A 19,200-nucleotide genomic window follows, 5' to 3' on the forward strand; every position below is an offset into this window, starting at 1 on the left:
CTACTATTACTACTACTACGACTACTACTACGACTACTACTACTACTACTACTACTACGACTACCACTACTACGACTACTACTATTACTATTACTACGACTACTACTACTACTACTACTACTACTACGACTACCACTACTACGACTACTACTATTACTACTACTACGACTACTACTACTACTACTACGACTACTACTATTACGACTACTACTATCACTACTACTACGACTACTACTATCACTACTACTACGACTACTACTACTACTACTACTACGACTACTACTACTACTATTACTACTACTACGACTACCACTACTACGACTACTACTATCACTACTACTACGACTACTACTACTACTACGACTACTACTACTACTACGACTACTACTACTACTACTACTACGACTACTACTACTACTACGACTACTACTACTACGACTACTACTACTACTACTACTACTACTACTACGACTACTACTACTACGACTACTACTACTACGACTACTACTACTACTACTACGACTACTACTACTACTACTACGACTACTACTATTACTACTACTACTACTACGACTACTACTACTACTACTACGACTACTACTACTACTACTACTACTACGACTACTACTACTACTACTACTACGACTACTACTACTACTACTACGACTACGACTACTACTACTACTACTACTACGACTACTACTACTACTACTACTACTACTACTACGACTACTAATACTACGACTACTACTACTACGACTACCACTACTACTACTACTACGACTACTACTACTGCTACGACTACCACTACTACTACTACGACGACTACTACTACTACGACTACCACTACTACTACGACTACTACTACTACTACTACTACTACTACTAGTACTACTACTGCTACTACTACTACTACTGCTACGACTACTACTACTACGACTACTACTACTACGACTACTACTACTACGACTACCACTACTACTACTACGACTACTACTACTACTACGACTACTACTACTACTACTACTACTACTACGACTACCACTACTACGACTACTACTATCACTACCACTACTACTACTACGACTACTACTACTACTACGACTACTACTACTACTACTACTACTACTACTAGTACTACTACTGCTACTACTACTACTGCTACGACTACTACTACTACTACGACTACTACTACTACTACTACTACTACTACTACTACTACGACTACTACTACGACTACCACTACTACTACGACTACTACTACTGCTACGACTACCACTACTACTGCTACTACTACTACTACTGCTACGACTACCACTACTACTACTACTACGACTACTACTACTGCTACGACTACCACTACTACTACTACGACGACTACTACTACTACGACTACCACTACTACTACTACGACTACTACTACTACTACTACTACGACTACTACTACTACGACTACCACTACTACTACTACGACGACTACTATTGCTACGACTACTACTACTACTACTACTACGCTACTACTACTACGACTACTACTACTACGACACTACTACGACTACTACTATTACTGCTACTACTACTATTACGACTACTACTACTACTTCTACTAGTACGACTAGTACTACGACTACTACTACTACTGCGACTACTACTACTACTGCTGCTGCTACTACTACGACTACTACTACTACTACTACTACTACTACTACTACTACTACGACGACTACTACTACTACTACTACTACTACTACTACTACTACGACTACTACTACTAGTACTACTACTACTACTACTAGTACTACTACTACTACTACTACTAATAATAATAACAATAATAACAATTATAAAAAATAAATACTATGTTGCTTTTTGATCATATTATGTATCTTATAGATGTAGTGTTTAGAGTTTTTAATATTACTACTATTGTTACTACTACTGCTACTACTACTGGTAGTCTGTCACTAGTAATAATAGTAATAATAATATGCCTACTAATAATGATTACTCTGATTCACATGTGTCTCATAAGATGCAGTGTCGTAGCTTAAATGAACAAATCATTTTCCATCAACGAAAAGAAAACATAGATAGTGCTGAGGTTGGAACTCAGGACAGGGCAGCCCGCATTCCATGGCGATGCACTCAGTGTGTGTTGATGTCTTGTGGAGGAATTAGTTCCCCGCTACGAGATGTGGAAGTCTTAACGTAACCATATAATCTATATTTAGGGAGGTTGTAAAATTATATAGACTTTTTACTACAAGGAGACAAAAAATATCATAAAAAACTACATGTGAATTCACTTAGCAGCCAGTCAATACAGTGAAGTGAGTGAGTGTTCCTTCCGTCATACAAAATCCGGATCGGCAGAATTATGTGACGGCTTACAACACGAATTCTGAAGTGGAAGTACACGGAAGTAAGTAGTGCATCAGTTTGTGTCTAGAGTAATGTACGAAATGTGTATATCATCTAGTTGAACATTCATTCATGAAGATAAATTTAGTAGATAGAATCTATAGAACTTTCCCTAAATAATTGCGGTAACTTCAGATCATGAGATATTGATTGCGTATCAGATACACAAACGAGAAATGATTTCTTGAGATTTTGGGTCCGGTCACTTGGCTTCTAGGTTATGATTAGAGCCTTGCGTTTGGTTACTCGAGTCTCCTAGCAACCCACGTCATCCAACGTTACTTAGCTCCGGTTTGCTAGTCAGTAAACATACGAAAACAAAACACAACTATGCCGCTGGAAATGAGTACTACCCAGGGGCGGCTCGTCCATAAGAGCTGCGGGGCTGCAGCACTCCCTGCTTTGACAGGAAAATAAAAATAATATTTATATTAACTTGTAGAAGAATTCTTACAGCTTTTATTGGTAAATTGCTTTATATTTCATCTGGCCGGGAATATGTACTATTATCTTATGCATTATCTTTTTGCGCGTCGATTGTATTGGAATTGACACTGCATTCAAAGTCGTCCTGGGATCTGCAGGGTGGGACAGATCATAGAGAGTGTGTGTCTTGCTAGGTAGGGGGTAGAGAGGTGAAGGGAGGCAGAGGGAAACTGCCGCTGTTTAAAGCCCATATTTCGCTGTAGTGGCTTGCAGAGCCAGGCGACAAGGGATCTTTCCTCCCCTCCCACACCGCTATTGTAATGCTACGTCAAATGGATTCTCTATTCCCTTGAAACTGAATGACAACATTTTTATTTTCTCTTCACATATTTATTGTTGTAGAATCTTATCGAGTTAATACAGGGACATCATTTTATTTTTCCTAACATTTTTAATATTAACCTGGCTATAGCTTTGGATCAACGCCGTTTGCTATCCCCTTCCACGACTGGAGTTCGATGATACTGGCGTAATATACAAACTAATCACTTTACTAGGTATAGGAGGAAAGAAAAGTATTTCATCCATTTACATAAACTAGGAAATATCGCGATTTTGAGTTTGATAATTTTCATTAGGTTTTTGTTTAATCAAAATACAGTACAGTATTAACAATAAGTGTTTTTACTCACGAACTGAGCTGTCCATGTGGACGTATTCATTATGCAGTATATATTATACTGTGTACATCACATTAGCGTACAATATAGAGAATGAAGTTAAATTGAAAAATAATCATAATGGATATTTAAACACATTTTTTAAAATGGTGGCCTTTCATTTCGATACAGGCTTCAGTTCTAATGTGCGTATTATCGCACTATAGACTATTGTACCTAATCCCAATTACCAGTTTCGTCCTTCGTACTAGTAACTCGTGTTGAAATAATTCTATACCTACTCTATAAAAGAGTACCTTACGTACTGTAAATTCAATCTTCACTTCTGCCCTATCCGAAAAGATAAAAGTACTCAGACATGCTATCTACTATCGTTCCAACTGGTTATGTCGTAGGATCGTAGAAAGGGAGGAAATCACGTGATAGTTAATTACTTAACGAGGCCCTTTTATTTAAGTTATTTTAAACAGTTGTATAATATTTCGTAGACGTCCAATTTCTAACAGAAATTAATGTTCTCAGAAAAGAGCTAAGACAGCCCAGCCACTAGCTGGCGAATAAAAGCTTATGGGGGAAACTGGGATACGACGTAGGTAAATGGACGACAGTACCTGTGCGAAAATGATTCAATATTGAAAGCTCTTTCGTCACGGAAAACGCGAACATATTTTTGGAACGTACTATTTACTATGACTGTATATGCGGTCTTGGATCTGTGTGGAGGGAGGTTGAACTTCATTAGTAGAAGGGGTGGGAGTGAAGTACATTAAAAAAAATCAGGTACAATAAAAATTGAAGTAAAAATAAAATGATGTCCCTGTATAAGAAATTAATATTGTCTTTTGCCTTATTATTACGTATATATCCAGCCTCCAGTAGAACCTTAGGATTTGCCTTAACTCAAAATGATTGCAGGAGTATAATCCTTTTGATATAGCACGTAAAATACGAGACTTCTTTTCCAGTTTTAGAAAATTGTTGGTTATCAGTATTTCTGAGTGTTGCTTTGGTGTGACTTCTTAATACCGTAACTTAACCAGTGCAAATGTGCAAGCATGAGTGTGTGTGAATTACAGAGTATTAATTTTATTTTTCTCAGCTTTCCCTTGCGGAGAAAATTGATGTAATGAAGTGAAATTAAAGGGTCGTTCGTTACCCGACTTAAATCTTACTCAAGGTTCATCCAGCCGAAATAGAAACAATGAAATTTATGCTGAGCATTTGTGGTGGTTGCCTTCTCTTCGGTGGTGATACTGCATAGACTAGGAGTGGTGTGACAGATTTAGGACATTTGCCCCTAAAAATTAAAAAGCACGAATCTTCGCAATCTCACCTGAAAAATGTTGTTTCATTGCCTATGTTAGGCAAAACTAATATTGCTGCGCAATTGAGTGAAACGAACAGAACAAACATTCTCAAACATAATGAAGAAGTGAGAAAAAATCGTGAAATTATTTTAAAAAATATTGATTGTATCAAATTTTGTGGCCAATATGAACTTCCCCTTAGCGGACATGATGAAAAAACGATTTGAAGAATCCTGGTGTATTTCGTGGGTTGCTACAGTTCGTGAGTAATCTAAACGGGCCTCTCAAAAATCATTTGGGACATGCCACTGTTCAAAGGTAATTATAAGACAATTCAGAATGAACTGGTAGATTGCATGTTGAGTGTATGCCGATCAGAAATTCAGACTGAAATCGATGGTATTAGTTTCTTTTAGCGATTAGCAAATGATGCCACAGACATCTCCCAACTAAGTGAGAAAGTTTTCGATATGTAGTGCATTTATTTTTGTCCTATACTTATTAGTAATGGTATCAAGAAGTGAAATTTGTATGTACCGAAATCTACTGCAGCTCTCCTAATCCACAAGTTCACGAGCCGCCACTGGTACAATAGAATAATTTGATAGCGAGTACGTCATTAGGAAAGAAAAACATGTATTTTATCAGAAAGAAGGAGAAATGTTTTCATTTGAAACACTTAAAATGTTTGTGATGTGTAGAGACTCGTATACACGCACTCATAATGCGTTTTCTTTTAAGTTTGTGCTGAAATTTATACTTTTTCATTTCTTAATTCCGAACTTTAATTAGATATAAAGTATCTAAATGCGTTTTACTTATTGTAAAAATCAGGGGTAGACAAATTCCGGGCGCCAGGTAGCTATACATATACAGGGACATCATTTTATTTTTACTAACATTTCTAATATTAACTTGGCTATACCTTTGGATCAACAATTAAGAACCGAAAACACCGTTTGCTACCCCCTTCCACGACTGGAGTTCGATGATACTGGCGTAATATACAAACAAATCACTTTACTAGGTATAGGAGGGAAGAAAAGTAGTTCATCCATTTACGTAAACTAGGAAATATCGCGATTTTGAGTTTGATAATTTTCATTAGGTTTTTGTTTAATAAAAATACAGTAAAGTATTAACATTGAGTGTTTTTACTCACGAACTGAGCTTTTCATGATGACGTATTCATTATGCAGTGTATATTATATTGTCTACAACACATTAGCTTACACTATAGAGAATAATCATAATATGGATATTTTAACACATTTTTTAAAATGGTGGCCGTTCATTTCGACACAGGCTTCAGTTCTAATGTGCATATTATCGCACTATAGACTATTGTACGTAATCCCAATTACCAGGTTCGACCTTCGTACTAGTAACTCATGTTGAACTAATTCTGTACCTACTCTATAAAAGAGCACCTTACGTACTGTAAATTCAATCTTCACTTCTGCCCTACCCGCACAGATAAAATTATTCAGAAATGCTATCTACTGTCCGTCCAAGTGGTTATGCCGAAGGATCGTAGAAAGGGGGGGAAATCACGTGACAGTTAATTACTTAACGAGCCCTTTTATTTAAGTTACTTTAAACAGTTGTATAATATTACGTAAACGTCCAATTCCTAACAGAAATTAATGTTTTCAGAAAAGAGTTAAGACGGCCACTTACTAGCATTTACAGAGGGGCGAGCAGAAGCAGGTGGGGGAAACCGATAAACGACGTACGCAAACGGACGACAGTACCAGTGCGAAAATATGATTCAATATTGAAAGCTCTTTCGTCACTGGAAAACGCGAACATATTTCTGGAACGTACTATACTCACTCAGTACTGGATACGCGGCCTCGGTTCTGTGTGGAGAACGATTGGAAATTTACTAGTAGAGGGGGTGGGAGTGAAGTTCATTAAAAAACTCAGGTACAATAAAAATCTAAGTAAAAATAAAATGATGTCCCTGTATTTCAAGCTCTTGAAGAACATCCTCGTTCCTCTGGCGGTATAATCTAGTACAGCCAGCTGTTCTTCGCAGGAATTTCATCTCGTTGACTACTATTCGAGTTTTATCTCTTTCCCTCAAAGTCCAGGTCTCACAACCATAAGTTAGTACCGGTCTTGTCAATGTTTATTTTAATTTAGTTTTTGTCTCTGTGCACACCTGGACCGATTTCATTTGACTACTGTCAATGGTTATTATTGATTATATTAAATCTACTGTATTATTAATTATATTAAATTTAAGACTGAAGAGAAATTTAGTACGTAGCTGAGTCGACGTCGAGGAAACTGAATCGTCAGAGTGAAATGGTTTTGCTCTGTTCCGGGATGAAAGGAGCGCTCAAAGACGCGGATAACGAGCCTATGTCGTGACGCGAAATATGTCAATGGCAGTTGATGTGCTTCCGAGTACAGCGCAATTAGTGTTAACGCCGGGATCAATACAGATTGTTTATGCACAGTCACATTTTATGCGCGTTGAAAACTTCCTATGTAGTTGAAGGTGATTGATGTGCAGCGTTCACATGTAACAGAATTATGTGCTAATTACCATATAAATAAATAAATAAATAAATAAATAAATAAATAAATAAATAAATAAATAAATAAATAAATAAATAAATTAATTAATTAATTATAAGTAATTAATTAATTAAGTAGATAGATAGATAAATTAATTAATTAAATTAATAAATTAATAAATTGATATATAAAAATAAATAAATAAATAAATAAATTAATAAACAAATAAAAAAATAAATTAATTAATAAATTAATAAATAAACAAATAAACAAATTAATAAATTACTTAATAAACAAATAAACAAATAAATAAATTAATAAATTAATAAATAAACAAATAAATTAATTAATAAATTAATAAATAAACAAACAAATAAATTAATTAATAAATTAATAAATAAACAAATAAATAAATAAATTAATAAATAAACAAATAAATTAATTAATAAATTAATAAATAAACAAATAAACAAATAAACAAATAAATAAATTAACAAATTAATAAATTAATAAATAAACAAATAAATAAATTAATAAATTAATAAATAAACAAATAAATAAATTAATAAATTAATAAATAAACAAATAAACAAATAAATAAATTAATAAATTAATAAATAAACAAATAAACAAATAAATAAATTAATAAATTAATAAATAAACAAACAAATAAATTAATTAATAAATTAATAAATAAACAAATAAATAAATTAATAAATTAATAAATAAACAAATAAACAAATAAATAAATTAATAAATTAATAAATAAACAAATAAATAAATAAATAAATTAACAAATTAATAAATTAATAAATAAACAAATAAATAAATTAATAAATTAATAAATAAACAAATAAATTAATTAATTAATAAATAAACAAATAAACAAATAAATTAATTAATAAATAAACAAATAAACAAATAAATAAATTAATAAATTAATAAATAAACAAATCAATAAATTAATAAATTAATAAATAAACAAATAAACAAATTAATAAATTAATAAATAAACAAATAAACAAATAAATAAATAAATAAATAAATAAATAATATTTCATTGAGACGTCTCAGCTCAGTCTGAGATGCGACATAGTTAAGGACTGGAATTTCGGGAGTGGGACTACGACTCAGCACTACGACCTTTCCAGATCTATTGCGCTAACCCTCAAGGTATAATTTTTCGCTGTAAGAAAAATCCTAATATAAACAATAGCACGTGACTGAAGTGAGGCTTCATTGGCCGCTGTTTGGCACCATAGATTCTCAGTACGTGTTCCCGCCTACTGTTGTACATTCTGTTTCATGTTAAACATTTCCCGTTACTCGTCAAGTAGGCCTAACCTCACTACTGTGCATTCGTTTGCTTAGGAAACATTTACTTTATAATTACTGTAATTAAATTATTTTTAAGTCATGTCTTCACAATGGAGGATGCAGAAGCCATACTTCAGTACCACGTGCTTACGTGAACAACTACGAGCTCAAGTGACTCCAGTTTGTTACAAGAACAGACTACCTCGGTACTACTGTTGGTATTCATCCGCGTTCATAGTACGTAACAAAATGTAAAAGTAGCTTTTCTTTTACGTAGCGTTTTACATATACAGAGGTGTGAAAATTATTAGAATAATCTTAATTTTAAAGGGTTTTTAATAGTTCCTTCAGAAATATTAATTGAATTGATGAATATTGGTATATATTACTATACTGATGTAGGATATATTTACTACTAAAAATGCCGGAAAGCATTGTTGTACATTGGTATTTTTCTTATTTTACAATTGTTATGGGAATTCAGAAATTATTATATTATGTTGGCGGAATTGGAAACAAAAAAAATTATATGCACAAAACAGATGTATACGTTCATTTGAACCTTCACAACAATGTAAACGCAAAGAACAATTTGTTTAAAGTATTTCTTAATTAATTTTTGATGTTTCCAATTCCGCCAACATAATATAATAATTTCTGAATTCCCATAACAATTGTAAAATAAGAAAAATACCAATGTACAACAATGCTTTCCGGCATTGTTAGTAGTAAATATATCCTACATCAGTATAGTAATATTATATACCAATATTCATCAGTTCAATTAATATTTCTGAAGGAACAATTAAAAAACCTTTAAAATTAAGATTATTCTAATAATTTTCACACCTCTGTAAGTGAAGTTAAATGTTTCATCGTATTTAACAACTAGAATTCAATGTTTTATTTTCAAATAATACAAGATTGTGGTTTCCAAATACGAACTATATTTTCCTGCGTCATGTGAGTGTTTCGACTGGGAGCCAATCACGGGTATGACAGCAACGTGCTATGTTTACATTAGGATTTTTCTTACAGTGAAAACAGTATAGTAGGTTCGCTGCATTCCCAGGTTTCGAGCAAACAACCCCCCTCCTCGTCCCTGGGCCAGCCCCTTCCGTACGTCCCCAGCAGGCGTTTGTGGAATGCTATGGAATGATGACAGAATGGAGAAATGTTGATGGAAAGATGTAAATGCCTAATATGGGGAAACAGGAGAACCCGAGAAAAATCCCCACTGCGACCTAAGAGTGTTACTATGGAACGTTGTTAAATGTTACGTTTTATTTTAACGACGCTCGCAACTGCTGAGGTTACATCAGCGTCGCCGGATGTGCCGGAATTTTGTCCCGCAGGAGTTCTTTTACAAATATAAATGATACTCGGGAGGAAATTAAACGCAGAATAATATAATAATAATGATTTATTTTAGCTGGCAGAGTTAAGGCCGTAAGGCCTTCTCTTCCACTCAACCAGCAAAAAGAGTATATACATATGCATGAACTTACAAAGAATTCAACAATTTGATTTAGATGAGAGTTACATGTATACAAGAGTTATTTACGAATTAAACAACAAAATGCTAGGAACTATTAATTAAACACTGAAATAAACTGTGTAGCAGAATTAAGCTAAAATACATAGAATGTTAATATATTTCAAACAATATTAGATAATAGAAAGAGATTATTATGAGACAATTTTGAAAGTACAGCACAATCAGGATGACGTCTAAAGAAAGAAGTAACAATGTAGTCAGTGATAGTTTAAATCAGTATGATTGGAGTGAAATGCTAATAAGGTTATCTTTTAAGCTGTTCTTAAAGGTGTTTATTGTCTTGCAGCCCCTAATACTTTGTGACAAGGAATTCCATTGACGCGAGGTGGATACTGTAAAAGATGATGAATAACAAGATGTTCTATGAAGAGGTATACTTAGCGTGCCACAGATAAGTGATCTGGTATTTACGTCGTGGTTAGAGTATAGATAAGAGAAACGAGACGAAAGGTAATTTGGTGTTAAGGTGAGCAGAATTCGAAAGAGTAAAGACAAAGAGTGTAAAGTTCTGCGTTCTTTAAGTCGGAGCCACGAAAAGTCGGAGCCACGAAATGGGAAATGCCTGTTATTATTCGGTTGATAAGCTTTTGTCATCTAGTCTGCTGTCAAAAAATCTGAAAGTTAGAATTTATAAAACAGTTATATTACCGGTTGTTCTGTATGGTTGTGAAACTTGGACTCTCACTTTGAGAGAGGAACATAGATTAAGGATGTTTGAAAATAAGGTTCTTAGGAAAATATTTGGGGCTAAGAGGGATGAAGTTACAGGAGAATGGAGAAAGTTACACAACGCAGAACTGCACGCATTGTATTCTTCACCTGACATAATTAGGAACATTAAATCCGGACGTTTGAGATGGGCAGGGCATGTAGCACGTATGGGTGAATTCAGAAATGCATATAGAGTGTTAGTTGGGAGGCCGGAGGGAAAAAGACCTTTGGGGAGGCCGAGACGTAGATGGGAAGATAATATTAAAATGAATTTGAGGGAGGTGGGATATGATGATGGAGACTGGATTAATCTTGCTCAGGATAGGGACCAATGGCGGGCTTATGTGAGGATGGCAATGAACAAGCCAGTAAGTAAGTAAGTGTACATTTGACCTAAAATTGAGAAAACATGTAAGACTTTGTGTAAGATGAAGTTCTTAAAGTTGATTATAGCGCAGCACTATCGCTTTCGTTATTGTGTCAGCCGACAGATGGCAGTTTCCAAATGATATTGTTTAAAAAGAAAATGACATACGCTGTTAAGATAACAGTCGGCCGTGCGAATGAAAACTACTGAATGCGAGGGAGGTTGGGTAATGTTACTCAAAAAAAAAATTGTAAGAATCGGTTATATATCTGTATGTAAATGTTGATAATGGTAACTTAAAAAGTCAGTAAGTTATAGCTTTGTTGTGAAAGCGAAAATGTCGTAAGGAGACTACATACGTGTTTATCGGAAGCGAAAAAAAGACAAGATAATAATGAAAGTTGTTGTTGACCAATGGTAAGGATCTTGGATTTTTTTCCATACCCCTGATAATGAAAGTAAAAATGGTGAACCGATAAAACCAAAACGTGCCATGAAGAGTGAAGAAGAAGAAGAAGGTTAGAGGGAATGTAACAACACAAAAAGGAACGACAAATAATTTACAAGATGAAGTAGCTATAAAAGCAGTGATATTGCATCTACATTAACAGTAGATATGCAAAATGTGATCAATGTTAGGGAAAGATCATGTTATGAAGAATCTTTTAGTTATTTTAAGAAACCTTTATATTAACAATAAATTTGGTTACATTCGTAATGTATGTGACAAGCTGTGGTACTAGCTAAGCTTAAAACAATATTCTATATTATGGATTTATTAATTTGTCCTACAGAATAATATCTGTAATATTGACAATTAATATTAGAGGAGAAAAATTCGCTCCTCTAATAGGCTATTAATTGTCAATATTACAGATATTATTCTGTAGGACAAATTAATAAATCCATAATATTCTCACAGCTAGCAGTGCATATAACTGCGGAATCCCGGCCAACAAGTCACTCAGCTGAGTGCGCTCCTAGTATAATGGCAGTTGACGTTGGACATAAACATCAACATACTGGGTGTTCAGTTCAAAGTGTGTCATGGCTCGCTGTATGCCGCCATGTGGCTAGCCGATGAGCCTAGAAAATTCAATCTTCCTACACTTCCGCAGACGTATATAACCTATGAGGCAGAGAAGTTGCCTAGCAAGTACGGCGTTCATTCTGATGAGTACGTACCGATACGTACGGTAACGCCGGTAGTGGCAGGAATGTGAACTGTTTGGAAATACGTACTGTCGGGATATGTGGAGAAGGTTAAGACGATTACTTACGTATTTGTTGACATTAACTTCGACGGTCAACATGGACACGGAGCATTTGATTTGTGTTGTGGAATGTTACCGTACGCAACCGATGATAACAATACCCTGCGTACGACTTGCCGGCGCAAAACACAGTTCGAAAGAGGTTATGGTAGCACACAGACCGTACAGACCGCCATCTGTTGCTACGACGTTCAAGTTATACCGTACACGTTCTCAAGTTCAGATTGAAGAACGCCTTAAATAATAGGCAACTTCTCTGACATATAAGCTGAAACTCGCTTCAAATCGCTGACCCAACAACAGTGACGTCATGACACACTTTGAAATGAACACCCAGTATATGGCTAACTTGGAGTAAGGCCACAAAGGAAAACATTGAAGGAGAGGAATTCGGTCCGGTGCTGTGGATTGAATTCGGCGTAGCTCAGTGGTCAGAGCTCTTGGTAAGTAGAACCAAGGACCCGGGTTCGATCCCCGGCGCCGAAGCGAATTTTTCTCCTATATACAGAGTGATTCACGAGGATTTACCGTCACTTACAGAGCTTATTTCCGAAGACATATAAACATTGTCCTAATATCAATATTTTCAGAGTTACACTTATTTAGAAGTTGTTTGTAAAATACCTCTTTTCTTTAGTTTTAAGAGTAAAAGAATATTAGAAATAGAGAATGCACTATTCAGAAGTATCATTTCTTTAATTGACTAGTTTTCTGAAGCTAAAAATGTGTTGTCAGTTGCTTTGTACAGATTTTGTTTTTCAATTTTTAACTAAAAATGACATCTTGCGCACTTATCACAAAAATTCTTACAAATTATGCGGCTTGAGGAACTTTATTCTTTACAGTTTAATTATGCATTCTAATGTACAGTCTACCATTTCTAAGAATGGGGAGAGAAGACTTGAAATTTTTGAAAGGAAGATTCTTCGAAGAATATATGGTCCAGTTTTTGAAAATGGATTATGGAGAAAAGGACATAATGGGGGATTATATACTATGTTTAAAGAGCCCAATATAATAAATATAATTAAAACCAATAGATTGAGGTGGATGGGACATGTAATGAAATTGGATGCGTCAGAACTTTTGTAAAAGAATTATTCTCACAAACCCTGGAGGTCAAAGGAGACAAGGGCGACCACATCTGCGATGGATTGATGGAGTGGAGGAGGATCTTGTAAGATTGGGATACAGGACTGTTGCACAGAATAGAGACAGATGGCAACGCCTCCTGTGGGAGGCCAGGGCTCATAACGGGCTGTAGTGCCGATGTAGAGTCTTAAAAATTTACGAGTGGCGTGATTTGTAACAATTGTTGTGATAAATGCGGAAGAAAATGTAATTTTGTAGTTAGAGATCGAAAAAGTAAACTGCTCGAAGCAACTATGGAATTCACAGTGAAAAATAAATGAATAAATATTGTAAATTTTAGGAAAGATGGTCGTAGTATCAGTCTTTATCACTAGAGTGCATTGTAAACAGTCTATGAGGTCTAGTTTTGAATCAGGAATAGAACGTGAACTCCAGCACAAACAAGATGCTGTGGCACGTGTCAGATATGACGTCACGTCAATATAGTCTATGAACAGTTAACCTTATCTCCGTACGCCCTGGGAAAAAATACGGTCTGTAGTGATAGTACATATAGGCCTAATGAAATATGCCCCTGAAATTATTTTCCTTTCTCCTGAAACAAGAATTACATTTTTGTTCGTTACATCCTTATTCAAGGGAGGCCCAGCGAATAGGGATTATAAAGAATGGACACTGAGCGAATTTTCCTGTGTTTCGTTTGTGCGCTGGCGTTTAGTTCCACTTTCAAGCGCTAGAGGGTAGTGTACTCGAGCATACGCTAAGATAATAATTGAGTATAGAGTTGAGACACAGGATCCAAACATCGCCTACCTTATTGTATAATCCAGTAACGCTTTGCTTCAAATAAATTCAAGTTAACAGCTTTTCCTTATTTCTCAGTGACGAACTAGTAGTAATAATACTTTTTTATATTTCAGATATAATAAATTATATTATAAAATAATATAATGCATTATAAAATTATGTATCAAATTCGTTTAATATTTGTATATAATATGATATAGGTATATGATTTTACTTCTCATAAGAGTTTTGTTTTTCCATTTTCACTGGTATCAAATCATGACAGATTTTAATTGTTGTTCGGGTCAACGTCTCAGCTCTCATTATAAAGGAACTCTAGAGTCTAGACATTACAGTTAATGACGGATTTATTATTTCATCGGTCAAATTTGTTTTATCTGAGTACATAATGTACCTAGATGTATTAATTATATGTGAAGAGTTCACTGCAAGAATGATGGATGTCACTTTCTTGTCGAAAATGAACCAAGACTATCAATGCATAGCTTAAGACATATAGAATGTACATAGAGAGTTATATGGCATTAACACTGATAGTCATTGTCCAGTAATGATCGGAAAATCACAGTTAAGCTTTGAGCGCTAAGCATTTCAAACTTTCAATTGCTCCTCCTGCAAAATGTATTCCAAATGACTCCATCATTCTTGCAGTGTTTTCATGTGTTATATTTCCGCTGTGTCGACTGCTAGCTGGTGTGATGTCAGCGCCAACTCTAGGGAGAAAGCAGAATCTCACGCTCTAACTGGCTTGAAGGTCATTGAAATCAGTCCGGCTACATCAAAGGTACCGACGCGAAGTGTCTATACTTAATTACCTATACGCTGGGAGGCCTTTAATTTTATTCTATACATCGATAATTGTGAAAATCCTTGGTCTCATGCCGCTAACAGGAATGGTTTAGAATTTAGAAAAGGAAATTTAGTAATTTGCATTTCACTACCGATGATGATCATGATGATGATGAAGATGATAATGATGATGATGATGATGATGATGGCGGCGGCGAGAAAATAGAGTTTACTATAATTAATTTGGTGTTTCTGATCTACAGACCTGTTTATAATTCCAATTAATCGATTTATTTTAAAACATATTGTGTGTTAAAGAGTTGTGGAATATTTGAAGGGTTCAGAACCATAGTGGGCCAAGCGCCATTTACTAAAACCGTAGAAAAAAAGAGTTAAAATGAAGTTATCTGTAGTAATGTCACGAGAGGTCTGAGATCTGCCGATAGCTCGTGGATTTATCAACAGTAATCTCACTAGAGGTTTTGATTTATCTAGAGAAAATCAAAACTCGAGTGGGATTTAATTGACTATTACACGATTAGAAGAAAGTAGGCTATATAAAGATTAGAAGTAACAAAGTGTACAATAAAATATTAATTGGCTTACGAAAATACAACTATCTTCAAATGTATTATTGTACCATCTCAACATTACGCTAGATGGCAGTAGTGTTTTATGATGATGTTTTCTTGTTACCGGTATCAGTTGTGCCAACTATGGAATCATCATTGAACTCTGTGGCCTGTTACTAGTCAAGAAGGCTTTGTTGATTCAGTTTCATTTTTATTAAGACAGTTGCATTCCACTTCAATTATCCGAATCCCAGTAAGCAACGTCACTTGATAGATGATTTTCAATAAATCTTAATATTAAACAATCTCTGATACGTGACTATCCATAATATCATATAGCAGAAGCTATAACATAACCTAACTAATATACACAAGTGTTAGAAAAGTTTTATTTAACGACGATGACATAAAAAATAAACATGAATAATTTTTAAAAGGAATAATTATTGAATGTACAATTTTCAAATTTGAATGTGGTTGGTGGTTCAATTGATGTTATATTGGACGTGTGCATAATAGAAGTGGAAGTCGTTGATTTAGGCCTACATGGTGTATTCAACTTATTCAGGATTTCCGAATGAATAATTTTAAAAGGAATAATTATTGAATGTACAATTTTCAAATTTGAATGTGCTTGGTGGTTCAATTGATGTTATATTGGACGTGTGCATAATAGAAGTGGAACTCGTTGATGTAGGCCTACATGGTGTATTCAACTTATTCAGGATTTCCGAATGGTGCTCTTCATTTATTTGTAAATCGGATTTCAGAAGATGCATAGGTATGATCAGTGATTTTGATTAATTCTTGTTCTTGAATGCCAATGCGAGTCATATTTGAAACTGCTGTGCATCGACTGGAGTGGTTTGTAATTATATATATAGGCCTATATATTTTTTTTTTTGACGTCCAGACCAGCGCAGTTTCAAATGTTGGCAAACAAAGAAACAAATGCTAGGGACGCGATAAAATTAAACAAATGCTAAGGACGCGATAAAATTAAACAAATGCTAGGGACGCGATAAAATTAAACAAATGCTAAGGACGCGATAAAATTAAACAAATGCTAGGGACGCGATAAAATTGTGCGATAAGCAGCCATGATTGGTTGAAATACGCCCTTTCGTACCGTTTTATTGGTCAAAAGTAGTATGACGTAGTAAGAGTGTAATAGTCTGGGAAATCCCAGACCTCTAGTGACATTTATTAGGACTATTTCGTGAATAAAATAAAAATTTAAATAATATATCCCTAAAATTCGATCACAAAATATTAATAATTGTATATTAACGAATACTTAACCTATTCAGACATTGTGAAGTTGAAATACTCGTAGATGAATATCGATTATTGCAATAAAGAAATTCGATTTTATTATTCAGTAATGCCAATTGCGAAAAGCGAAATACAGGTTTAACAATGTTAATTACATGTACTGCACTTTTCTCTTATTATTATAACATAAATACATTTTCATTATCTGCTGAAATCATAATTTAATTTAACAGTAACAGTGGGGACAGCTATATACCAATGCTTATGTATTCACAGCGAGACATGTTGTTACACAGTGAAGCCATCTCTGTATAGATAGGACTAATTAAAACAAATTTTATTACGCCATACAAAAGGCAGTTTGATCAAAGACATTATTACTATGCAAGGTCTTTGAGTTTGATATGCGATGATGTTGCATAAATTTGAACGTCTATTAATTAATTTCAATACAAATGTTAAAGACTACAATTTTATAGATTATGTTACCTGTGGAAGCAGGACCAATGTCAGCTGTGCCTTGTTTCGACCGTTACTTACAATGAGTGCTACACGAAAGCATTTTTTATAGTTCGACAAACGCATTCTCGCTGTAGTGCGTAACGGAACTAAAGCTGCATCTACACAGTTCAATATTCCAATCGTGTATGCGTGCAATCTGGGAAGAATATTGAAAGAATCAAGTTCAAAAGGTACGTTCAATTAAGATGCATAAAGATTTTGTGTCTACATGGTGCGCCGTTTTGAACGTGATTTTCACTGCGTGAATATATTAATTAATATTAAATATCAATCTTGCATTCATTGCTTTAAAGTTGAATGAAAAGTTTAACCGTGTAGTTGCATCTTAATGTATTCATGATCATCAATTTACGGGGAAACAGTTGGCGACAACGACTAAACAAAAGAACGACCATGCGATAAATTGATAACGATAAATCTAGCTGCAGAAATTATCGCAAAGTGTGACTGTGATTGGTTGGAATTCAAAATTTCATTACACTTCATTGGTCGAAAATGGAATGACGTCACATAAACGAAATAGTCACCATAATTCAATGGAAACATATAGCAAGTAATATAAAGTATAGACATTCAAACTAAATGATATGTCAATCTTCATTAAACTATGGTATTCACTTAACTTTAACCCTTGCTTTCTCTGTTTTTAATAAATGGCGCTTGCCCCATTATGGCTCTGAACCCTTAATTTAAATTACATACAGTAATTTGCTTTAAAGTTTATTCCAACTAGTCTATGCATCATGAAATTCCGAGTTCGGATGTTCGTAGTATTTGTAGAGAACCTTCATTTTCATAGCTTGGTTCTATTATACTGAGTATGTTGAGTGAAGTACAATAACATTGCCACGAGAGCCGCTCTTATTTTTGCTACTCAGCTATTCCTCTTCCTCGTGACCTGCAGTCCCTCTCCTCGTGAAAGTAGCACTCACTTGTTTCCTGAGCCAATTAGCAAGGTGGAAGAGTTCCCTCTTGAATGAAGAGTCGGCGACGAAAGTCGATAATCAATACACACTTTCTTCCTGCGATAATAAAGTGGTGACAGCTTTGCACACTTCCCGTCTTAAACAAATCCACTTCACATATAGAACACAGCACTGAATGTTTTATTTTTTGCAAACCTAGTGTGACGTCACACAGCTGGTCTGGTCTTATCTTAATGATTTAGCGATAGTATCTTTCAACAGATGAACGAGGATGTCATTTGAGACTTGCTGGGAAAATCAATTGTTCAATTATTTTTCAATTTATGATTTTATTAACATTGAGTAGACAGTTGAGGAGACGGGAGAGAAGCTTACAACTCAGACCGTTTGAGGGGGGAAATGTAGGGGGGGGGGCTGTTGGCGTAGAATGGTATACCTTATTTTATTTCAAGGAGTGCAGTTCGGTGGCTCCTTTGAACACCCACTTACAGATTTATGACTTCCTACACAAATACCTCTGACAATTTCATCCTGTCCCCTAGTCCAACATTGCACAGTTGTCACAATCCTGATGACCTTCGAAATTATGCAGTGAAACTGACGGGATTCTTGGAATTCGGAAAAGAT

General features: G+C 34.7%; 1 non-coding gene across 1 annotated transcript; it reads left to right on the forward strand.

Moving 5' to 3' along the window:
* Positions 1-13,003: 13,003 nt before the first annotated feature.
* On the forward strand, positions 13,004-13,076 carry TRNAT-AGU (transfer RNA threonine (anticodon AGU)). Its single transcript has one exon. It is a non-coding gene; the product is annotated as a tRNA-Thr (tRNA).
* The last annotated feature ends 6,124 nt before the right edge of the window (positions 13,077-19,200 follow it).

The sequence above is a fragment of the Periplaneta americana genome, chromosome 7 (assembly GCF_040183065.1).
Source record: "Periplaneta americana isolate PAMFEO1 chromosome 7, P.americana_PAMFEO1_priV1, whole genome shotgun sequence".
NCBI lineage: Eukaryota > Metazoa > Arthropoda > Insecta > Blattodea > Blattidae > Periplaneta > Periplaneta americana.